Source organism: Bubalus bubalis, chromosome 5 (genome assembly GCF_019923935.1).
Source record: "Bubalus bubalis isolate 160015118507 breed Murrah chromosome 5, NDDB_SH_1, whole genome shotgun sequence".
NCBI lineage: Eukaryota > Metazoa > Chordata > Mammalia > Artiodactyla > Bovidae > Bubalus > Bubalus bubalis.
In genome coordinates this window covers 92,536,654-92,561,938 of record NC_059161.1, presented here as the reverse complement: position 1 = coordinate 92,561,938, position 25,285 = coordinate 92,536,654, and the positions used below count along the sequence as shown (strand labels likewise).

The 25,285-nt window shown below is 42.4% G+C and overlaps 1 protein-coding gene across 35 annotated transcripts in view; it reads right to left on the bottom strand.

Annotated features, from left to right (window-relative positions):
- The window catches only part of DLG2 (discs large MAGUK scaffold protein 2), a 2,352,634-nt gene that overhangs the window by 217,093 nt on the left and 2,110,256 nt on the right, over positions 1–25,285 (bottom strand). Inside the window, exon 1 of one of the 35 annotated variants that reach the window (XM_045165958.1) lies at positions 1,659–2,398. The exons of the other annotated variants lie outside the window; for them this stretch is intronic. The gene's annotated coding sequence lies outside the window, so the exon portion shown is untranslated. Of the gene's footprint in view, positions 1–1,658; positions 2,399–25,285 lie in introns of those variants that run through there. 35 annotated transcript variants of the gene reach the window in all.

Genomic DNA, 25,285 nt, shown 5'->3' with positions numbered 1-25,285 from the left:
CATTACTGCTGTACCCCGGAGGTTTTGAACTGAACATAAGACAAAAAAACATTTTACAGACCCCTTGTGGGGCAGCCGTTTGTAAATTAGAAACCGAGTCTCAGGTTACACACCCCTAAGTGCCAACCACAATACATCACTCCTCTGCTCTTTGAGCAGAACTTATTCAGAGAAATGGAAAATATGGAAAAGCTATTTATGGACAAAAGAAGTATGCCTGGAAAATGTGTTCCTGAAAAAAAAGGTACATTCCATATTCCAAATTTGCCAAGGTTTGGGTTTTGGTGCAATCAGAAAGTGTGCTAGGAATGGAGAAACAACTTTATTTGAAGTACAGTGGTACTGGTGACCAAAATATTTATCAGGAAAAAGCAAAGAGCATGCTGAGAGGGAGGATGCGTACTTTTTATCAAGGCAATGCTAAAACGAGTTGCTTTCCTTGAGGATAAAGGGGACATTCTTTTCAGATCTACAGATTCCATATCTAAAGAGAAAGTGCAATTATGCATAAAGTAAATGCTTTGGACAGACAAACCGTTATGGGTCCAGAAGACAGTAGCTCCTTGCCAGTGAAATAAAGCAAATGTCAACAAGCCAGACACACTTGAAACATTCAGAAAAATGTCTTGCTATTCCTTTCCATACATAATATGCCATATGATACCACAGTTAAATCTGCTACTGCAAAAAAAAAAAAAAAAGTACATCAAGCTGTGGTTTCCATGAGATTTGGACAGAGGCAAACAACACGGCAGAAAGGAGTCCGCGATGGTACAGTTCTCCCTTCTTTCCTTCTGAGGAGGAAATGACTGCCTACAGCTAGCTGACCAGGAGTTAGCGCTCACCCTGCCCGGAGCCAGGATCTGGAGTGTACCCAGATGCGGACCAAAACGCAGCTTCAGGTAATTATTAACGGGAACAGGAAACTAGAGAAAACAGTCCCAAGTTACGCAAATACAACAGTCCTGCTCTCTGCATTTGTCTGTCCTGCGGATGGGTTGTACAGCTCTTTCCATAACGATCCAGTCTGTTTTTTCCCCTCCTTCTCCCACATCACCAACAGGCATGCCAAATGCAAATCTGCTCACATTCTGATCCCATTCCGGCAAAAACACAGGGACTACCACCATACTGAGTTTCACAATAATCTCCACAATGACAATTATTCACAGCCCCTCAGTTCTGTTCACACAAAAGATTGCAATTTGAATCTTGCCTTGCATAGGTTCAGCTCTATCGGAGCTGGTTACCAGGCAAACTGTCTGTTTTAAGAATCACCGACTGCTGGGGAGGGTAAGCTGGGGGGTAGGGATGGACAAACCGCCCTGTACATACCTCCTTTTGGCAGCTAGGCAAAACAATTTCATGACAAAGAGACTTGTTCTTTTCAAAGCTCACCCAACAAATGAAACTGACAGAATGAAACCTGAGAAACTTTAGCAACCAAAGAAAGCAGCCTTCCAAGGATCAAGGTGAATAATTGATTTGTCGGCTTTTGTTTCATCTTTTAAGCTATTTTTCTCATTAAATAGAACTGTGGAATTTGTCAGAAGCCCAAACACTGACACACACTTCTGACAGCAAGTGCATATTTCAAACTACAGATTCATTTGCCAAGCTTATTCAACAACGATTAGCTGCAAAGCCGGGGAACTTACCGAGCACAAAATTATTGGAACAAAGCAGGGAGGAGGCAGGAGGCACCAAAGGCAGCTTCTCCGTCTCGTTGGTGCCAGGTTCTCCTGTCTGCCGTCCAGTTCACACTTGCCTTTATAACTAAGACTCCGGCAGAACTCACTAGCGAAACCTGATGAATTATAAAACAGCCCCTCCTAGACTCTCATATTTTACATCACAGGGGGTGACCACGCAGCATCCTCTCTCCCTGGGTACATATATTTCCTTGTAACTCATCCTGATAAATATATCAGCCTTAGAAGCCGTGACAGTAATTGGTGTTTGGGATGTACCAGCACGAACCAATAAGATGCTTTCCCACCATCCGTACCGCACCCCCATCCTTCACTCGAGTTCCCCCACACCTTGTTAAGGTGGATCCACCCAACCCAGTGGGGGTAGGCAACCATGGCAAAATGTGGAGGAAAGCCCGTGAGTCTCCGAAGCCTACACAACAAGGCATAGTACTCAGGTTCAATTCTCATAACAGTTCTGTAAAGACCAGCACTCATATCTGCACAGCCCATCACAGCACACCAAACACTTCGCTCTCCCTGAGAGAAGGGCTCTGCAGAGCCCCTCAGCAACAAGGAAAGTTCAGCAGTGCTACAGTGTAAATGAGGCATCAGAGAAGTTAAGTGACTCTGTCCAGTGCTCCTAGAAATGGAAGCTGTAAGAGGCCCTAGAGGTTCGGGAGTTCAAGCTGCCCGCTGTGCAGATGAGGAGCCGTAAGGAAGAGAGAGAGCGAGAGAGAATGACTTGCGCAGGTCACATGGTTTCCAAGTACGATTCCAGCCTGACCCCAAACCCAGGTCTTCTGATGTTAAAACTGTCTTTCTAAAAACAAAAAACAAAAAACTGTCTTTCTATCCTACCGAGCTACCTCTAGAGCAAAGAAGCCCTGAAAACAGGGAGAAGTGCAGAAATCAGAAACAGTCCCATTGATTGGCCAAAAATCATTAACAGGCAGGCAGCACGGAGGAGCAGTATCTGAGCTGTTTCCTCACTGACAAGGTCAGTATAACCTCTCTAGGTTCACTGAGTATCAACACCAGAAATCATGTTTTGATAATAATAGCTATTATCGAGCACTTCTCATATGCCAGGCAGTTAGTTTTAGTGCTCAGGCTCATTTAATCTTTATTTAATCTTCAAAATGTTTCTATGAGGTAGGTATTATCACAAACAACATATTTCAGATGAAAAAAAAAACTGAGATTCAGAGAGGTTAACACATCTGAGTAGGATACCAGCTGCTAAGTGACAGGGCTGGAATCGACTCCAGGCAACCTGGTTCCAGAGCCCACGCTCTTAAACATATCCTTCCATCCCAAGTAGTGTTTCACATTCAACTGTAGGGGCAGATGGGCATGCGAGCAGGTTTACTCACTATGGCCTTTAGTAGAAATTACAGAAAGAGCATAGGTTTAGGGACCCAAGAGCCTTATGCTTACACCCTAGCTTTGATCACTGATTTATAGCATCATGGGTTGCTTTATCTGTAAAAACGGATATGCTAATGTTTACCTTGCATGATTAAATACATCAAGAAAACATAGTGCCTGAAAAAAACAAACAAACAAAAAAAAACCAACCAAACAAAACAATCAAAAAGAAGAAAATGCAGTGCCTGGTTATAATGCATACTCCCCAAATTACTGGTTATTATTCTTACCATCCTTCTTGTTGGAAAATGGATTTCTGTCTCATTTCTCTTTAAACTGTCTTTTCCCATGTAAACTATTTTCCAAGGAGTATTCTGTTAAGAGGGCTTCTGTGGTGGCTCAGAAGGTAAAGAATCCACCTCCAATGCAGGACATTTGGGTTAAATCCCTGGATCGGGAAGATCCTGTGAGAAGAGAATGGCTACCCACTCCAGTGTTCTTGCCTGAAGAATCCCGTGGACAGAGAAGCCTGGAAGGCTACAGTCCATGGGGTCGCAAAGAGTCAGACACAACTGAACAACTAAGTGCGTGCGCGCGCGTGCACACACACACACACACACACACATTCTCTTAAGACTGTGAATCTGCCAGCCTGTGAAAAAGTGGAAACGACACCAGACAGATCTATCACCCAGACTGAAGAGTGTCCCCAGGAACATGAGGGCTTTCTGCCTGAGTGGCAGGCCCGGGGGCCCTGTTCTGGGCTACCTGTTCATCTCCCTGGCTTCTCCTCCGCTTCACTTCCGCCTTTAGTCAGATGAGCTCACCAGCCCAGAAAAGCACACATAACCGCACAATGGATATCCACAGGGAGACCAATCTGGCTCCCTCTGCCCGCTTCAGACAGGCACCTGCCACATAACGACAGGGCTCTACGTCTACTGCCATTGGGTCAAGCCATGCCAAACAATAAAATGGTCCTGTCTCTAAAGTTCCATTGCAAACTCCTGTCCTAATTTAGTACAAGCCATGATTTGGTACCTGTAAGGTCCCAACCTGGTGAGCTTATCCATATAAGAGATTACTATCTCCAAGGCATGCAATCAACGTTCCCTGAGGGACATCAGTGTTAGCCCTCTGTGGGACAAGGTGATGCTATAGTCTTCCAGGCTATTCAGGTATAATATGAGCGATTTCCTTAGCTCTGTTTCTAAAGAGTGTCTGAGTAGCCAACTTACTTTACTAATGTATGCACCATTCTCTCTGTTTTATCCTCTAAGCATATTACTAGAGGATATGGAATACAAGTAGATGAGGTGCCCACTCTTCTCATGAGCATAATACTGGACACTGTAGGATCTGAGGTATGCAACATAATCAGGAGCTCGGGGGAGAGGGACTTGAACTTCTAAACATGTATAAACACCATGTGTAGTAAAGAATAAATGGTAACTGTGATTATAAGATAAAGGGTTACTTCAAATATTATTATGTGGGAAGACTCTTGAGAATCCCTTGGACTGAAAGCAGAACAAACCAGTCAATCCTAGAGGAAATCAAATATTCATTGGAAGGATTGATATTGAAGCTGAAGCTCCAATACTCTGGCCACCTGATGCCAAGAGCCGACTCACTGGAAAAGACCTAATGCTGGGAAAGATTTAAGGAAGGAGGAGAAGGGATAACAGAGGATGAGATGGTTGGATGGCATCACCCATTCAATGGACAGGAGTTTGAGCAAGTTCTGGGAGATGGTAAAGGACAGGGAAGTCCAGGGTGCTGCAGTCCATGGGGTCGCAAAGAATTGGACACAATTGAGCGACTGAACAACAACAACAATCTACATATGGCCTGATATGGCTTGGTCTACTCTAAATCTTTCCATTATTTTCAGCTTCTTGGTCTACCATGATCCCCCCAAATCCCTTCTAGAACCATTCTTCCCCTGCTGCCTGGCTATTCAACCATTATGACACATCCATGAAAAATCACTATAGATGAGTTTTTATACAGTTTTTAAATTATAACACATTGTTCTTTCCCTTGTCAGTTCAGTCGCTCAGTCGTGTCCAACTCTGCAACCCCATGAACCGCAGCACACCAGGCCTCCCTGTCCATCACCAACTCCCAGAGTTTACCCAAACTCATGTCCATTGAGTCAGTGATGCCATCTAACCATCTCATCCTCTGTCGACCCGTTCTCCTCCTGCCTTCAATCTTTCCCAACACCAGGGTCTTTTCAAATGAGTCAGCTCTTCGCATCAGGTGGCCAAAACCTCGTAACACGTATTCCATCATAACTACCACCCCATGCCACCAATTTCTCCCAGCATAATGAACTGCATGGTGCCTGGAAGCTGTGCCAGTACTTGTGCATCTTAGTGACACTGCTATTTATTGACACATTATGCGCCAGTGATGGGTTAAACTTTACTTGCATCGCTCATTCAACCCTCATAACATTTTGAAGTGGGCTGTACTTTTATCTCTAATTTGTAGATGAGGACTTGGTGATTGGAGAGGTTACATGACTTGATAATAAATGGCACAGTCAGAATAATGACTGAAGTCTAAGACTGCAGAGTCCGCTCTCTTAGCTATTATATCCACTGCTTCTAAGAGACTGAGAGAACAGAGAACATAAAATAGAAGTGTCTGTTCCCAGTGTTTTTACATCTTCATATCCTGTTCTCTCCTTAACTTACTTCACTCCAGTTTCACCTTCACCATTCCACCAGAGTTGCTTTTAAGGCAAATAATGACAGGCTCACCAACAGAAGCAATGGCCAGAGTTTACTTGATGTCTTCACAGCTCTTTGACACAGTAACTCTTATCTTCTTTGAGTCAACCACTTTTTAAACTTGGTTCCTGAGACCCCCATGGTTTCCCTCCCACCTCCTTAATCCATCCTTCTCAGTCTCCTCTGCTGAGTCCTTCTCCACTTCCTGATCTTTTAAGTTTCTTGTGTCCCAGGGCGCATCATTAATCTCTCTCGTTACACTCACTCCCTAGGCCACAACTTCCAGTATTGAGGCTTAAGTAATGCCATCTCTGGATTAAAAACTACCACATGTAGATCTCTAGCCCTGGCCTGTGCCCTGAATGCTACACTTTCATATCCAGTGCATCCCACATCAGAGCATCTCCACTTGACTGTCTAATAGGCTTTCATATTCAAAGTGTCCAAAACTAAAGCTGTGAGTCCCACCCCCTCCCATATTTACTGTACTCCTAATATGTACCTTTTTTTAAGATGGCAAAATCATTCACCAAGTTGCTCTGGTAAAAAACCTGGGAGTCATTCTTAGTTCTTTTAAAATAAATCTTTATATCCCACATCTTATTCATCAGCAAATGCTGTTAATTCTGTGTTCAAAGTATATCCCAGATCTTTTCTTCATCCTTACTTCTGCTCTGTAGCCTTTACCACTATCATTTCTCACATGTATCTATGCCATTACCTCTTAATTGTTTTGCTTTGACTATGGCCTTGCTACAAATCATTGTCTACACAGCAAGTAGATTCTCCTAAAACAAAATTCAGACTCCAGTACTCCCGATTCAGCTCCCTTCCATGGCTCCCCTTTCACCTAGGATGATAAATTTCTTAAAAAAACAAACAACCCTTATGGCCCCTGGTACTTTACTATATCTTTAACGTATTCAGCCTCTCCTGAATGACTCTGACAAACAACAGCTCTATGGGTTTGGTTTGTGGTATGGGTTAACTTGTATTCAACACCACAGACTCATAGGTTGAAGTCTTAACCCCCACCCAATACCTCAGAATGTGACCTTATTTGTAAACAGAATTGTCTCAGATGTAATTAGTTAAGAAGTCAAACTGGAATAGGGTGGCTCCCTCATCCAATGGGACTTACTGGTATCCTTATAAAAGGGGGAGACCCACCTCCTAGAGTAATGGAAATAAAAACAAAAGTAAACAAGTGGGACCTGATTAAACTTAAAAGCTTTTGCACAGCAAAGGAAACTATAAGCAAGGTGCAAAGACAACCCTCCGAATGGGAGAAAATAATAGCAAATGAAACAACTGACAAAGGATTAACTTTCAAAATATACAAGCAGCTCATACAACTCAATACCAGAAAAACAAACAACCTAATCAAAAAGTGGGAAAAAGACCTAAACAGACATTTCTCCAAAGAATACATACAGATGGCTAACAAACACATGAAAAGATGTTCAACATTGCTCATTATTAGAAAAATGCAAATTAAAACTACAATGAGATATCATCTTACACCAGTTAGGATGGCCATCATCAAAAAGTCTACAAACAGTAAATGCTGGAGAGGGTTTAGCAAAAAGGGAACGCTCTTGCACTGTTGGTGGGAATGTAAATTGATACAACCACTATGGAAGATGGTATGGAGATTACTTAAAAAACTAGGAATAAAACCACCATATAACCCAGCAATTCCACTCTTAGGCATATACCCTGAGGAAACTGGGGTTGAAAAAGACACATGTATCCCACTGTTCACTGCAGCACTATCTACAATAGTTAGAACATGGAAGCAACCTAGATGTCCATCGACAGATGAATGGATAAAGAAGTTGTGGTACATATACATAATGGAATATTATTCAGCCATAAAAAGGAACGCATTTGAGTCAGTCCTAATGAGGTGGATGAACCTAAAACCTATTATACAGAGTGAAGTGAGTCAGAAAGAGAAAGATAAACATCGTATTCTAACATACATATATGGATCTAGAAAAAAGATTCTGAAGAATTTATTTGCAGGGCAGCAGTGGAGAAACAGACATAGAGAATAGACTTACGGACATGGGGAGAGGGGAGGAGAGGTTGAGATGTATGGAGAGAGTAACATGGAAACTTACATTACCATATGTAAAAGAGACAGCCAACAGGAATTTGCTGTATGGCTCAGGAAACTCAAACAGGGGTTCTGTATCAGCCTAGAGGGGTGGGATGGGGAGGGAGATGGGAGGTAGGTTAAAAAGGGAGGGGATATATATATACCTGTGGCTGATTCATGTTGAGGTTTGACAGATAACAACAAAATTCTGTAAAGCAATTATCCTTCAATTAAAAAAAAAAAAAAATGGGGAAACCGGGACACAGATAGGCAAAGAGGGAAAATGGAGGCCAAAAGACTAGGAACTACCAGAAGCTAGGAGACAGCTCTGACAGCAGCATGCAGTGATTTTTCATCAAGCTAAAATGACCTTCCTTTATTATGAGATTATGTCTTTTCTACTCTGTTTTTTCTTATTGTTTTTTCTATTAAGTTGTCTTTTTATTTCTGGCTTCCCTGATAGCTCAGTTGGTAAAGAACCCGCCTGTAAGGCGGGAGACCCCGGTTTGATTCCTGGGTGGGGAAGATCCCCTGGAGAAGGGATAGGCTACCCACTCCAGTGTTCTTGGGCTTCCTTTGTGGCTCAGCTGTTAAAGAATTTGCGTGCAATGCGGGAGAGCTGGGTTTGATCCCTGGGTTGGGAAGATCCCCTGGAGAAGGGAAAGGCTACCCACTCCAGTATTCTGGCCTTGAGAATTCCATGGACAGTCCATGGGGTGGCAAAGAGTTGGACATGACTGAGCGCCTTTCACTTTTGATAATGAGATTAGTGTGTTTTTTTGTCTTATTTCATAATATCCTTTCTTTCTGGCAAGATAAAAGGTTGGTAATTCTGTTGGCCTATAAAAGTTTGTCCTGAAGCATTTCTGGTCTATGAAATGTAAAAATCTGGCAACAACTGCTTGAATGCTGCCCTTTTTCATCAAGAAAGAAAACCCATCATGGGGGCTTCCCTGGTGGTTCAGTGGTAAAGAATCCGCCTACCAATGCAGGAGACATGGGTTTGATCCCTGGTCTGGGAAGATCCTATATGCCATGGAGCAACTAAGCCTGTGCGCCACAACTACTGAGCCTGTGCTCTAGAGCTGGGGAGCCACGACTCCTGAGGCCTGCATGCCCTAGAGCCTGTGCTTTATAAGAGAAGCCACTGCAAGGAAAAGCCTGTGCACTGCAATGAGAGAGTACCCCCCTGCTCACCGCAACTACAGAAAAGCCTGCGCAGCAAGGAAGACCCAGCACAACCAAAAATAAATAAGATAAATAAAACCAGTTCTTAAATTAAAAAAGGAAAACTCATGATATGTAGCCACATTTGGTGATGGGAAGAAGAAAGCTTTTCTCTCAATCAGCTGACAAGGCACCTCCCTGCTCATACATAAATTGCTTGTGCTAATGGTCATAAACTCATCTTATTATCAACAAATTAATTTGGTATAATCCTATGTGACAAATTTGTATGAGAATTTAACAATATTCACTCATAACTGAATTCCACAAAATTCAGACTTTTTCTTAGTCTTTCCCTCTCCTTCTTTCTTGGTGAAGATTTTCTATTTCACTAAATTCTTGACTTGTTTTTGACTTGATCCCTTTTCTTCTGGGTTCAGGACCTGTGGATTTGTGCAAACACCTGAGGATTAAATGAGATCACCTCAGTTAAATATCTGGAATATCGCCAAAGCCCTTAGTAAATGCTAGTTGCCTTCAAAGAAAGAAGCAAAGCTTTAAGCATTCAGGAGGGAAATGGCTTGTGGACCAAAGGAGATTTAGAGCAACTGAATGACTTGGCAAGATGGGCCAACCTGAAGAGTGTTAATGAACACTATCTTTTTGTTGAGTTTCCAGTGATCATAAGATAGTTTATAGAAATTGTGGACTTACTTATAAATGTGCCCACACATAAACATACACAGAGAGAAACTGGACTATACTGATAAATCATATACATCACTAATATAAATTTGATTGGTGTGTGTATCCCTTTCAGAAAGAGAAACCCAGAAGGAAAAAGCTATACATATAAAAGTTTGCTTTCTGTCTTATCATTATCTGGTCCCCTATAATCTAATTCATGTTCACTGTTTTGCCCTAAACTGGGAAACCTTAGTAAAGACAAACCTCAACCCCTCTGTTTGCCAAAGTTATCTCAGACTGAAAATTAGTGATGGAGGAATTTCTTCATTTCATGAATATTCATGGAAAGTCTGTTATGTCTCAGGCACCTATTGCCATGTTGGATGGCAGGAGGTCAATACAATCACCCTAAGAAGCTTTCCCAGGTGGCTCAGTGGTAAAGAATCTGCCTACTTATGCAGGAGACGCAAGAGATATAGGTTCAATCCCTGGGTTGGGAAGATCCCCTGAGGAGGAAATGGCAATCCACTCCAGTATTCTTGGATAGAGGAAATTCCATGGACAAAGGAGACTGATGGGCTACAGTCCATGGGATCACAAAGAGTCAGACACGACAGAGCAACTGAGCACATACAAAGAACATTTCAGGCCAGGGAGCAACAAGCAGATAACAACTAACTACAGAGCTGCATAGCATATTTTATAAGGATTCATTAGGGTGCTATGGATATCTAGAAAAGGGCATCTCATCTAGTCTGGTAGGTGAAGTCAAGAAAGCTTCCTGGAGGAGGTTATATGTAAGCTGAGTCTAGATGGATGACTCAGATCGGACACGACTGAGCGACTGATCTGATCAGTCGTGTCCGACTCTTTGCGACCCCATGAATCACAGCACGCCAGGCCTGCCTGTCCATCACCAACTCCCAGAGTTCACTCAGACTCACGTCCATTGAGTCGGTGATGCCATCCAGCCATCTCATCCTCTGTCGTCCCCTTCTCCTCCTGCCCCCAATCCCTCCCAGCATCTGAGTCTTTTCCAATGAGTCAACTCTTCGCATGAGGTGGCTAGAGTACTGGAGTTTCAGCTTCAGCATATTTCTTCCAAAAAATCCCAGGGCTGATCTCCTTCAGAATGGTCTGATTGGATCTCCTTGCAGTCCAAGGGACTCTCAAGAGTCTTCTCCAACACCACAGTTCAAAAGCATCCATTCTTCGGCGCTCAGCCTTCTGCACAGTCCAACTCTCACATCCATACATGACCACAGGAAAAACCATAGCCTTGACTAGACGAACCTTTGTTGGCAAAGTAATGTCTCTGCTTTTGAATATGCTATCTAGGTTGGTCATAACTTTCCTTCCAAGGAGTAAGCGTCTTAATTTCATGGCTGCAGTCACCATCTGTAGTGATTTTGGAGCCCTCAAAAATAAAGTCTGACACTGTTTCCACTGTTTCCCCATCTATTTCCCATGAAGTGATAGGACCGGATGCTATGATCTTCGTTTTCTGAATGTTGAGCTTTAAGCCAACTTTTTCACTCTCCACTTTCACTTTCATCAAGAGGCTTTTTAGTTCCTCTTCACTTTCTGCCATAAGGGTGGTGTCATCTGCATATCTGAGGTTATTGATATTTCTCCCGGCAATCTTGATTCCAGCTTGTGTTTCTTCCAGTCCAGCGTTTCTCATGATGTACTCTGCATATAAATTATATAAACAGGGTGACAATATACAGCCTTGACAAACTCCTTTTCCTATTTGGAACCAGTCTGTTGTTCCATGTCCAGTTCTAACTGTTGCTTCCTGACCTGCATACAAATTTCTCAAGAGGCAGATCAGGTGGTCTGGTATTCCCATCTCTTTCAGAATTTTCCACAGTTTATTGTGATCCACACAGTCAAAGGCTTTGGTATAGTCAATAAAGCAGAAATAGATGGATGACTAGGAGATAGCTAATTAAGAAGATTTCTAATCAGAGTGAGAAGCATGTGATGTGCAGAGGTTAGGGGATAAGGGGTTGATCATGGTTCTCTGGTGGAGTGGAATTTTATCCATTTATCACTCAATAAACTAAGTATGCATGATGGAAAAAATACTAACTTCAGAGTTTAGGAATATTGGAGAATTATTATTCCTTTTTCGTGAACTTCTTCAATGCAATGAAGGTTGAAGTGGTAAATGTCATGCTTTATAGTTAGACAGTCCTGATTCATTCAAGCTGACCTTTACAAGTTGCTTATCTTCTCTGAACTGAACTTGGTCCCTCATCTATAAAATGGAGATAAATGTACTTATCATACAGCTGTTGCATTATTCTGAAAATTTAAAGTGTGACATATCTTGCTTCCCATCTGCCACAAAGTAGACACCAGAGTAATTGTTAATTCACATCCTAAAAACAGTTGCCTCATTCTGAATAAAAACCTACATCACTCATACCAACTCTTGTTTACCACCAGCTTATACTTATTTTTCTTCTCAATCAGTTTTCTCAAAACTTTGACTGTCAACATCATCATCCAAAGAAATATGAGCACACCTTCCATTATCTGAATATTTATATATTTGTAGGATGTACAACCATGCTGGGACTTCTCTGGTGGTGCAGTGGTAAAGAAGCCACCAGCCAACACAGGAGACGCAGGAGCTTGGGTTCGATCCCTGGGTCGGGAAAATTCCCTGGAGGAGGAAATAGCAACCCATTCCAGTATTCTTGCCTGGAGAATTCCATGGACAGAGGAGTCTGGTGGGCTACAGTCCATGGAATCGCAAAGAGTTGGATGTGACTGAGTGACTAAGTATGCACAACCATTTTACTATGGCATAGCATGTACATTCGGAGAAGGCAATGGCACCCCACTCCAGTACTCTTGCCTGGAAAATCCCATGGACGGAGGAGCCTGGTAGGCTGCAGTCCATTGGGTCGCTAAGAGTCGGACACGACTGAGCGACTTCACTTTCACTTTTCACTTTCATGCATTGGAGAAGGAAATGGCAACCCACTCCAGTGTTCTTGCCTGGAGAATCCCAGGGACGGGGGAGCCTGGTGGGCTGCCGTCTATGGGGTCACACAGAGTCAGACACAACTGAAGTGACTTAGCAGCATGTACATTATAAATCCTAAACCAAATCAGAATTTAAAGGCTGATTGAATAGTTAATGGAAAGAGAAAGGTTATCATCTTACAAACCCTTAGGATGCATATATTTGCTTTGGGGAATACTATGAGCTCTTAGGAAAGTCAGTTTAGTCAGTTCAGTTGCTCAGTCGTGTCTGACTCTTTGCGACCCCACAGACTGCAGTACGCCAGGCTTCCCTGACCATCACCAACTCCTGGAGCTTACTCAAACTCATGTCCATCGAGTTGGTGATGCCATCCAACCATCTCATCCTCTGCTGTCCCCTTCTCCTCCCGCCTTCAATCTTTCCCAGCATCACGGTCTTTTCCAATGAGTCAGTTCTTCACATCAGGTGGCCAATGTATTGGAGTTTCAGCTTCAGCATCAGTCCTTCCAATGAATATTCAGTACTGATTTCCCTTAGTATTGACATGTTGTATCTCCTTGCAGTCCAAGGGACTCTCAAGAGTGTTCTCCAACACCACAGTTCAAAAGCATCAATTCTTCAGTGCTCAATCCATACATGACTACTGGAAAAACTATAGCTTTGACTAGACAGACCTTTGTTGGTAAAGTAATGTCTCTGCTTTTTAATATGCTGTCTAGGTTGCTCATAGTTTTTATTCCAAGGAGCAAGTGTCTTTTAATTTCATGGCTGCAGTCACCATTTGCAGTGACTTTGGAGCCCCCAAAAATAAAGTCTCTCACTGTTTCCATTGTTTTCCCATCTATATGCCATGAAGTGATGGACCAGATGCCTTGATCTTAGTTTTCTGAATGCTGTTTTAAGCCAATTTTTTCACTCTTTTTCACTTTCATCAAGAGGCTCTTTAGTTCCTCTTTACTTTCTGCCATAAGGGTGGTGTCATCTGCATATCTGAGGTTATTGATATTTCTCCCAGCAATCTTGATTCCAGCTTGTGTTTCCTCCAGTCCAGCGTTTCTGATGATGTACTCTACATATAAGTTAAATAAGCAGGGAGACAATATACAGCCTTGACGTACTCCTTTTCCTATTTGGAACCAGTCTGTTGTTCCATGTCCAGTTCTAACTGTTGCTTCTTGATCTGCATACAGATTTCTCAAGAATCAGGTAAGGTGGTCTGGTATTCCCATCTCTTTATGAATTCTCCACAGTTTATTTTGATCCACACAGTCAAAGGCTTTGGCATAGTCAATAAAGCAAAAGTAGATGTTTTTCTGGAACTCTCTTGCCTTTTCGATGATCCAGCAGATGTTGGCAATTTGATCTCTAGTTCCTTTGTGTTTTCTAAATCCAGCTTGAACATCTGGAAGTTCACAGTTCACGTACTGTTGAAGGCTGGCATGGAGAATTTTGAGCATTACTTTACTAGCGTGTGAGATGAGTGCAATTGTGTGGTAGTTTGAACAATTTTTGGCATTGCCTTTCTTTGGGATTGGAATGAAAACTGACCTTTTCCAGTTCTGTGGCCACTGCTGAGTTTTCCAGATTTGCTGGCATATTGAGTGCAGCAATTTCACAGCATCATCTTTTAGGATTTGAAATAGCTCAGCTGGAATTCCATCACTTCCACTAGCTTTCTTTGTAGCCCACTTGATTTCACATTCCATGATGTCTGGCTCTAGGTTAGTGATCACACCATTATCTGGGTTGTGAAGATCTTTTTTGTATAGTTCTTCTGTATAGTCTTGCCACCTCTTCTTAATATCTTCTGCTTCTGTTAGGTCCATACCATTTCTGTTCTTTATTGAGCCCATCTTTGCATGAAATGTTCCCTTGGTATCTCTAATTTTCTTGAAGACATCTCTAGTCTTTCCCATTCTGTTGTTTTCCTCTATTCCTTTGTATTGATCACTGAGGAAGGCTTGCTTATCTCTCCTTGCTATTCTTTGGAACTCTGCATTCAAATGGGCATATCTTTCCTTTTCTCCTTTGCCTTTAGCTTCTCTTCTTTTCTCAGCTATTTGTAAGGCCTCCTCAGACAATCATTTTGCCTTTTGCATTTCTTTTTCTTGGGGATGGTCTTGATCACTGCCTTCTGTACAATGTCAGGTCAGGAGACCTAAACTCATTTATTCACATAGCACCTAGCAGCACAGACCAGGTATCAGACCACAGTGGTTTGTATCTGCAGGTTCCATGTCCATGATTCAACTGATGGTGGATGGAAAATATTTGAAGAAAAAAACAAAACAAAAAAAAGTTCCAGAAAGTTCCAAAATACAAGATTAAAAATCATCACACCTGAAACTATTTACATGGCATTTACAACTATTTAGACAGCATTTACATTGTATTAGGTATTACAAGTAATCTAGAGATGCTTTAAAGTATATGGGAAGATGTGCCTAGGTTACATGCAAATACCATGTCATTTTATATAAACAACTTGAGTATCCTCGAATTTTGACATCCACAGAGGTCCTGAACCCAATCCTTCAATCAAGCAACACCTATACTGAATAATGTGTACAAACTGAAGAGACAATGCTGGGATATTAGGGAAAAATTATAAGACTGGTGGCCTCAAATGTCACTCTCCCAAACCAGTTTTTATAGTTTTAATTTTAATATATATTGCAATAATAATAAAAGCTTAATATAGTAGAGATCTTAAGTAATCAATATGCAAATGTCTCCCTTTCCAAATGTCTGTGGCAAGTAGTTAATATATTTTTAAAAATATTTTTATTGAAGTATAGCTGATAACATCTTTTTCAGAGAGAAAACAGAAATAATAATAACCATTTGCTGAGAATTTACAAGGGCAGACACCATGCTAATCACTTTACATGCTCTTTCTTACTTGGTCCTTGTAGTAATCACAGCACCGCACTGCATCTCTCTAAAGGACATTGAACATATTTTAGCATTTGTTAGGGGCCTATCAGAGAAGGCAATGGCACCCCACTCCAGTACTCTTGCCTAGAAAATCCCATGGACGGAGGAGCCTGGTAGGCTGCAGTCCATGGGGTCGCTAAGAGTCGGACACGACTGAGCAACTTCTCTTTCACTTTTCCCTTTCATGCATTGGAGAAGGAAATGGCAACCCACTCCAGTGTTCTTGCCTGGAGAATCCCAGGAACCGGGGAGCCTGGTGAACTGCCATCTATGGAGTCGCACAGAGTCGGACACGACTGAAGCGACTTAGCAGCAGTAGCAGCAGCAGTTAGGGGCCTATAAATCTAGGCCTGTGGGCCAAATCTGGCCCATTGTCTGACTTTGTAAAATATATAAGCCAAGAATGATTTTTACATTTTTAATTGGTTGAAAAAAAATCAAAGGAAGAAAAAATGCTTTGTGGCACATGAAAATTATATGATATTCAAATTTCAGTGCCCATAAATGAAGTTTTATTGGAACCTAGCCACATATCCATTTGTTTATGTATTATGTATGGCTGCTTTTGCATTAGAACAGCAGACTTAATTAGTTGCAGTAGAGACTAAATGGCCTATAAAACTTAAAATATTTATTGTCTGGCCCTTTGCACGTGTACAATCTGCTGACCCCTAGTGTATGTGAATGGGGCCCCCTGGAATTATGTAGGTTATGGCTTGTGTGGTTGTAAGCCATGGTCCAACTTACACTCCTGGGAGAAGGCAATGGCACCCTGCTCCAGTACTCCTGCCTGGAAAATCCCATGGATGGAGGAGCCTGGTAGGCTGCAGTCCACGGGGTCGCTAAGAGTCAAGACACGACCGAGCGACTTCACTTTCACTTTTCACGTTCATGCATTGGAGAAGGAAATGGCAACCCACTCCAGTGTTCTTGCCTGGAGAATCCCAGGGATGGCAGAGCCTGGTGGGCTGCCGTCTATGGGGTCACACAGAGTCGGACACAATTGAAGCGACTTAGCAGCAGCAGCAGCAACTTACACTCCTATATGGAAATGAGGCTCAGAAAGATTAAGTCACTTGTCCATGCTACTAGGAAATGGGAGAACCAGAGACTTTTAGGGCAATTTTTAAGACTGAAATGTGCCCTTGATTTCACCTAGAGTTCAGACCCTTTTTTTCTGAAGGTCTCTTGTGGCTACAAGACATGAGCTACTGCCAGTACCACCTTCCCACTGCTTCCCTGGTCTTCTTGTGCCAATTTTAGTATCTTTATGGCTAAAAACAGGGTAGAGAGTAAAACAGGTCAATGGAACAAAAGAACAATTTACTCCTTCCCAACTGCCTCCGTGAATCTCTTAAAGCCACACTTGGCCTCTGAGTCTGAAACTTTGAGCTGAAAGTGATGAAAAGGACATGTGATGGAATGCTGGAAACCTCATTACTGGCTCTTTGCCTACAGAAACTCAGCCAGCTTATCTTCTTTCCCAAGGAACTTCAAACTTACACTGGCTCAGCTGGTTCTTTCCAGGTGCCTGTAACAAGCTCTTCTGCCCATATGAGATCAGAAGTTGATAGACCAGAATCTGCATACACCTTTCTATCTTGGAGAATACGTCCCTATTTCCTAACCCTCATTGTTAGAAATCCTCCAAGGATCTCAGCCACTCCCGGGTTATAATCTGGACACCGTAAAACACCAAGTCATAATAATTTCTTCCCAGATAGTATCCTGGAGACCCAAATACATTAACATAATTTCTGTGGTTCCAATTACAGCCAGAATTTCACTTCTAAGCAAGAACAACTAACACTGGCAAGGCATCAACTATGTAAAGTTGTGGGAACAGCTTCACATAGGCTAATCTCATTCAATCCTCCCAGCAAACAGATTCATTATTCCCATTTTATAGGTAAAGACGCTAAGACTCAAGAGGAATTAAGCAGCGCATACTTTATATGCACCTGGTAAGTGGTAGGTCTGGGCTTCAAACCTTGAGCTCTCTGACTTCTTAAGTCCCTGTCACTTTAGTAAAAGAGCCCTCCAGGAAGAAGCTATGGTGGGTTTTTTTTTTTTTTTTTTTGGGCATGATATTCATTAAAAAGCAAGCAAACAAACATCCCTACCATTCTCTTTCCCAAATCTTGGTGTAATTATTCTTTATAATTGGGACACAGCACAGTGTGATAGAGTTCAAGTGAGAGGCAGGGTTTAAATTTACTGACAAGTAATTTAAACAACTTGATCCTTTGTAAATCTGTAAAATGGGAGTAAAAACTGGTCTACCTTGCACGATTGTTGGGAGGATTATATAAAGGAATATTAGCACTCCATTATATATGAAATGTTCAGAATAGGCAAACCCACCCAGAAAATAGATTGGTCATTGCCTAGGGTTGAAGCAGAAAGTGTTGCGGCAAGGGGGAGGGGGGCGGATGAGAGGAGTAACTGTTAATGGGGAGTGAGTGTTAATGTGTAGGGGGTTTTTGGTGGGGGGCAGATAATGCAAATATTCTAAAATTGATGGTGGTCAGGGTTTCATGACTGTGAATATACTAAAAACTAATGAATTATATACTTTAAATGGGTGAAAAACATAGTATATGAACTTTAAAATAATGTAGATAAAGTGCTTAGCACTATGCCTGGCACAAATTAAATACTTAGTAAATGTTAGTTTCGGTCATAATTGTTTTGAGGAAGAGACTGGTTGGTTCATCAAACTCATTTCCTCTTCGGGAGCACAAAACTAGACTCCACCCAAGAAATTAGGTGCAGCCATATGTCTGAGCTCTGGCCAAGGGAATGTGAGTTCTGGCCAATGAAATGGAATAGGCCTGGCCTATAACAACATTTCCCTAGCAAGCCTTCAACTTCTGTTTCCCTCCCACCAGCTTGATGCAAATGAATCCTTTGACCTTGGAAGCCACATGTTGAAAATGGAGGGGCCATAGCATGGAAAAAGTCCCTGAATCACTGCCTAGAGGAGAGTTAGGACAAGTTTTGAACTTCCCAAGAAAGAAAATAAACTTCTATTGTGTTTAAACCATTATTCATTTTAAGAGCTGACTGGAACAAGAGCTTGTATTATTGTAACCAATACATTATTGTTACCCGTATTCTTACAAACCATCTGAAATAAACTGTGGACTGGTTGACCGTGATGGGTCTGGGGTCCTGAGGGTGTACAGGAAAAGCTGTCTGGCAAAAATATTCACTCCTTTTAACAATCAGACAATCACTGGACAGTCTGGAGAGGGTATGTAGTTTCTAATTAGCCTTTCCAACCTGTGGAAGCTGAGTCCTTGTTCTGCCCGAGTCCCTTCATGAACAGCAGGCAACACGCACCCAGCCCATGAGCAGCGGCAGGGTGTGGAGGAAACTCAGGCTGCCACTCGGCACTGCTTTCCTGCTCTCCTTTAGGGAGGGTATGTACCCCCACCCTCTTCTCCTTTGACAGAAGGGAGAACAATACAAATCAAAGATGGGATCCACATCAGATCATGTACCACCCTTGGGTTTTTGCTCATACCACTTTTGCTCATATCGCTTTTTAAAGCGGTATTTTCCATGCTTTAAATGTAGAACCCAGAGAGCTATTAGCTCTCCTGGGGAGTAACGCCAAAATATTTGATTATTATTGTCTCCCATTCAGAAGACTCGCTGTCAGAAGGAAGAGCTCTGAGTCATGCCTTGGAAAAGGTGAACAGAGGATATATGCAAGCCCAACCAAAGGCAGCGGAGTAAAGGGAAGACAGTCACTGGGGCGAGGGACCCTCACATATATGAGCCCCTTCCCTCTGTCAATTGGGGCCAACAGTGCCTTTCCAGGCATGGTGAGGCCCTTGGCAATGAAAGATCTCATAAAACCAGGTGATGATTCCCAAGTATTTACTGTCTTTTTACCCGGGGCTTCCCAGGTGGCTCAGCAGTAAAGAATCTGCCTGCAATACAGGAGGCTCAGATTCGATCCCTGGGTCAGCAAGATCCCCTGGAAAAGGAAATGGCAACCCACTCCAGTATCCTTGCCTGGGAAATCCCTGGACAGAGGAGCCTGGTGGGCTACAGTCCATGGGGTCACAAGAGTTGGACATGACTTAGTGACCAAACCACTACCACCACCACGTTTTACATAGCTTGCTGAATCTTCTCAGCAAGCTTTAACAAGCTTGTTACCTGAGTAAAAAGCTCCACTTGGGAGATAAGGAAACTTGAGGCTCAGCGAGGCTGAAGCAGCATCCCCATGATCACCCAGGTGGTGAGCAGCAGAGCAAGACTCTAACAGGGACCTGACATGCCGAAAGCCCGCATCTCTAATCACCGTACCTTTCCTGACTCTGAATAAATGAAACATATTATCAAGGTGAATGGCTCTTTTACTGGAGAATCCAGGATGCCCAAAGTCAAAGGCTGATCTTTTTTTATGGCATAGACAGAACGCCTTCCAAGGCTGCTCATATTCATGCATAAGAAGTGCCCAAGAGAATAATGAACCAGATGGGAAAAGGAAGAACAAAGGCCATCGTCCTGGGACCCAGAGACTAGCCTGCCTCAACACGATTCAAAAAGTTTTGCACAAACTCAGACCTCATAGATGTTGAATATCAGATCATCGCAGGTAGAAATGTGAACTTCCAGTTATACAGCACGTCTTCTTGCTGAAAATAGGTTCCCTTCCCCAGCACAAACTCATAGAGAAAGATTTTTCTGGATTTTTCTCTGCTTCCTGTTCGCCAGGTGGTTTCTTTTTCCCTTCAACCTCGCGGTCTGTTTCTCTCATTTCTTCTTAGCATGCTCTATGTAAACCAGATGGAGCAGTAGCATTCTGAAGCTAGTTCTGAAGCCCAGGGGACACACATCATAAATAAATAAACAAATGAACAATTCAGCAATTGGTAAATCAGGCAGGAATGAGTTTAACAACTGAACTGGAAAAGTAGCTGAAAATCTACTCCTCGATGAAAGATGTGAATGTGACCCAAGTTCTCTTTGCTCAACAGGTAACCAGACGGATTTCTTTCAGTGAAAAAGGGGCGGGCGAGACAGAGAGGGAGACAGCGCACGCGCACAGCAGTGGAGAGGCAGTTACAGAGGGCTCTACAAAAATATTCAGTGACCCTCTGGCCACTTTGTGTAACCAACATGCTGATATAGTATCCCACGGTTCCTGCGAAATATTCATTCACCACCTATACAAGAAAGACATTTTCAAGCACTACTTTTCTTTAAATATACTTCTCCTTCAAGTCTTACATAATTCAACTATCATTCCATGTGAGGCTTAATTTAAAGGAAACCATAAGTTGAGTTAATTCACTGTGAAGGGTTATGGAAGTTATATTTATTTTGGAGAGTCAGCAGCTGTGTAACGGGGTGTCTATTATATGCCTAACCTACTGCTAGGTTCTGGGAACACAAACATGGATAGGATCTAGTCTCTGTCCTTAAAAAGTCCATGGCCTTTCAGAGAGAGAGAAGTGTTCAAAAAGTAAGTGAAAGGCGTGGTATAGGTATTTAGGTAGAAAGAAGTGCATCACAGTGTTTAGTCATCAGCTCTAACGAGGGAGGGAGTGTGCGTGGGGAGGGGCGGAGGATGCAGACGACGGTTCTATAAAAGAGAGACCCTGGTCTGGCCACCAAGAAGACCCCAGATGCTGCTGTCAACCGAGACAAGATGAAACAGGGGTGGAAAAAGCAGGAAGAATGAGGGCAGCTGTGCACAGTGTCATGGAACAATTAAAGGTGACGGTCACTGGAGACACTCGAGCCTGGATGGGAAGCAGGATCTGAGGGAGAGAAAGAGGAGGCAGGCCTGGGGGTCCAGGCAGAGGCCTTGCTGCCTGTGGAGCACATGGAGGAGTGCAGACTCCACATTTACACAACAGGGTAAGCATGATCCAGTTTGCACTTTGGAAGATCACCGTGGCAACCATGTGGAGGACGAGCTGGAGGTGTGGAGGATGGCAACCAGAGAGAACAGTCAGGGCGAGAGAAGCATTCCAGGTGGGAGGGACAGGGCCCAATCGTAGGTAGTGGCAGTGGGGACGGAAAGAAAGGGAAAGAGGGCAGATGTTAAGAAGGGAGAAATTTGGGCTGGAAAATAAAGCTGGATTCTAGTCACAGCTTCACTGCAATCTCTCCATGGGACCTTAGGCAAGTCCTGTTTTTCAGGACCCTGTTTCCCAATTTGTCAGGTGAGAGGGAGACATTTTATGGCTGTAGGAGAAGGCACCTTATTCATGTGTTTGTTGTTATTTACTCACTGGGTCAGTCAGGGAAGATACTCATTCCTTGATTCAAATTGGGGGGTCTTGCTATTAAAAAGCAAAACGGTAGTATAGTGAATTCAACACACAAAAAATGAGACGAAGTCTGTAAGTATTTGCTGATCACAAAATAGGTGCAAAATGTGTATTACCATGTGCTATAGCTAAGATGTAAATAGAAATGATGAAGACAGTCTCCCTCTTTGGAAAGAAAATGAAGCATCTTGTGATCAATTCAACAAATACTGACTGAATGCCTATGTGCAGAGTACTATGCCAAAACACAGAGGAATGACGCAGTCCCTGACATGGAACTCACAGTCACAAGTGTAAGAACGATATTGTTATTAGACAATTGCAAAGCACCGTGAGAACCCAGAGATAAGAGAATTTGTACTACGTCCATCTTTGATCTTTGTCACAGAAAATATAAGTACGAATGCCCTTTCCCATGATCCAAGATTTCTAATAGCTCCCTTCATGAAATCAGATGAAGCAAGAAGTCATGCGCTTTAAATAAAGAAGACCTTTCCACAAGTGAGGTCTTATTTTAGGTGTTCTATAAGAGCAATAAGACACACTCTTTGCCCTCAAAGAAACGCAGATCAATATACATAATAGTTTGTATTATAGGAGGAGGAAGCAGAGAAAGTTGGATTCTACTCTTTCCATCAGGCAATCCAGAATGCCTTGAATAGCACCTAGCATATAGTAGATGCTCAGTAAATGTTCAACTTAAGTGAACAACATTAAATCTGTCACTGAAAGAAAATGAAGTTGACTTTGAACTAATATCATATGTTTGACATTTAATTATCTAAAGAATTCACTTAGGAGAAATTACTTGTATGTAAGTAGTCACGAGTAATTACTGAAACCACAGGCAACTGGTTTGTTGTAATAATAATTCAAACAGGTCTATTTTCCCAAGATCTTGGGAAGCAGACGGCATCTAATTTGCTTTAAGAGGCTTTGATTGACCACACTTGGTGGTTTTAGCCAGGATGAGTTCAGTTTTTGAAGCTCTCATAGGAGAAATTAACTCCCAGCTCTTTAAATAAAACAAGTGGTTTCTAAACATCTAATCTAGAAAGACCATACTTGGGAATGGTCTTATTTAGAAAGAAATGGCATATATTAGGAATATGGAAGGAGAATTCCACCAGTAGCCTGGCTAAGAAAAGTTGGTGACTTGACAAATGAGATAACATACATAAAAAGCTTTGGAAAAATTAAAGGTGCTAACAATGCAGGTGGGATTAAAAAAGAACATGCACCACACTGTGATATTTTTTTCCTAAACAGAGAGATCCAGAACACTGAGATCCAGCTGGCAAAAATTACGACATGTAATTTAAAATCTCTGACCAGTAAGAAATGATCCTAAAGGACTCACAACAGGCTTGGCTCACAGACTCTGCACCCTCTTACAGATGCAGGGGTGGCCACCCCATTGTTGGCCACTGGGGAGAGAAAGCTATGGTGAAACACAGCGATTTCACCGAAGGGCTTCTGGCCACTTTTCACTCTGGTTGACATCTGTCTTCTGCCACTTACAGTTAAGACCTTGGATAAGTCACTTCACTTAAAGCCACAATCCCCATCTGTAAATGAAAACCATAATGCCTATCTCATAAGGTTGTTATAGGGAGTACATGAGATAATAGATATAAACAGTGCCTGATATAAACAAGCAAGGTAACCTTTGTTAGTATTAGAGTTTTATATTATAGTTAACTGTTAGTATTATAATCAGAATTACTGAAAGGAAAATTTTCTTTCCAAAACTGCCTAAAAAACTTGTTTCAAATATTTCTGAGATTGAAATAAAATATATGGGTGATGAATCTGCAGAAAAAAGAGTGGGTGTTTCATTTTAATATAATTGTAATGTACTGAAGAACACAGCAGAATCTCATGCCAATCACAAGCCCTTTCTCTTAGTAACATTACTTTATGCATGAACCTGGATGTATGTACAGTGTCTTTTTAACTGTGTACTTAAATGTGCCATCTGGTAACACAGGTATCCTCTGAATATTATTTAATGATATAGTACAAAGAACATTAGCCTGAAAGGACCTTGACTTGGATCTCACCTCTGTCTTTCAATGACAATGTGAGCCCTAGAAAAACAAAAACCTTTCTAAGTTACCACATCTGTAAAATAAAGATAATTATTGTTTGCATGCTTTTTAAAGAATTACATGAGATCATCACCATCAGTACCATCATCATCACCATCATCTTCACTGAGTTTTTGCTGTGTGCCACGTTCTAGCAGCCTCTACTAAATTATCTCACCCTTACCTATGTTGCCTTCCAGAAGAGTGATTGTAAAGTCAGGGTCTGCAGCCAAGAGTTCAGAACCAGCCAGATGGGAGCAGTTCAGTTGACAGGCAAGGGGCTGCTAAATGATCACCAAAAGTATCAGCAGCTCTAGCTGCTTTAGAGGATAGCCAGGCCTCTGACAGGTGGTCAGTGGGCTGCAGACAGAGGTCTAGTAGAGCAAGGAAATATACACAAGCATCATTTTGGGATCTGCAGTCAAACCTCCAGTTTCCAAGGCTTTCCACAAACAACTACTCCCAAATATGTCTAGAGCAGACATCTGTGTGTGTGTTCACGTGTGTGTGTGTGTGTTAGTCGTTCGGTCATGTCAGACTCTCTGTGACCCCATGGACAGTAGCCCACCAGGCTTCACTTGCCATGGAATTCTCCAGGCAAGAAAGAGCAAACATCTAAAAGGTCCCAATAAAAGCAGATGTGAGCAGAGGGATAAGACCCCAAACACATGAAATTGCTCTGCTCTGAACAGTACTCACAAGACTTGGAGCAGCGCCTCAGAGAGAAAATCCAAAAGGGAGCAAAAGCAGGGGGCTGGTCTGGGGAAGTGCTATGGCCTTTATTTGTCAAATGATCTTCAGCTTTCTGTGACCCTTGGGGTCAGAAGTAGGTGGCACAGAGGAATTCCATCTTTCCCTTGACTTTAAGAAAGTTATTTAACCTTGTGGGCTCTGGTTTCAGGTTTAAAACGATATAATAAAATTATGGCACAATTTATACTGTCCTTGTGAAAAAGAATAGAGAAACTTTCTATGTACTGGCATAAAAAGCTCTCCAAGAGCTTCCCTGGTGACTCACCAGTAAAGAATCCACCTGCCAATGCAGGAGACATGGGTCAGATCCCTAATCAAGACCCCACATGCCATGGAGCAACTAAGCCTGTGCGCCACAACTACTGAGCCTGTGCTCTAGAGCCTGAGAACTGCAACTACTGAAGCCTGTGTGCCGAGAGCCCACGCTCCACAACAACAGAAGCC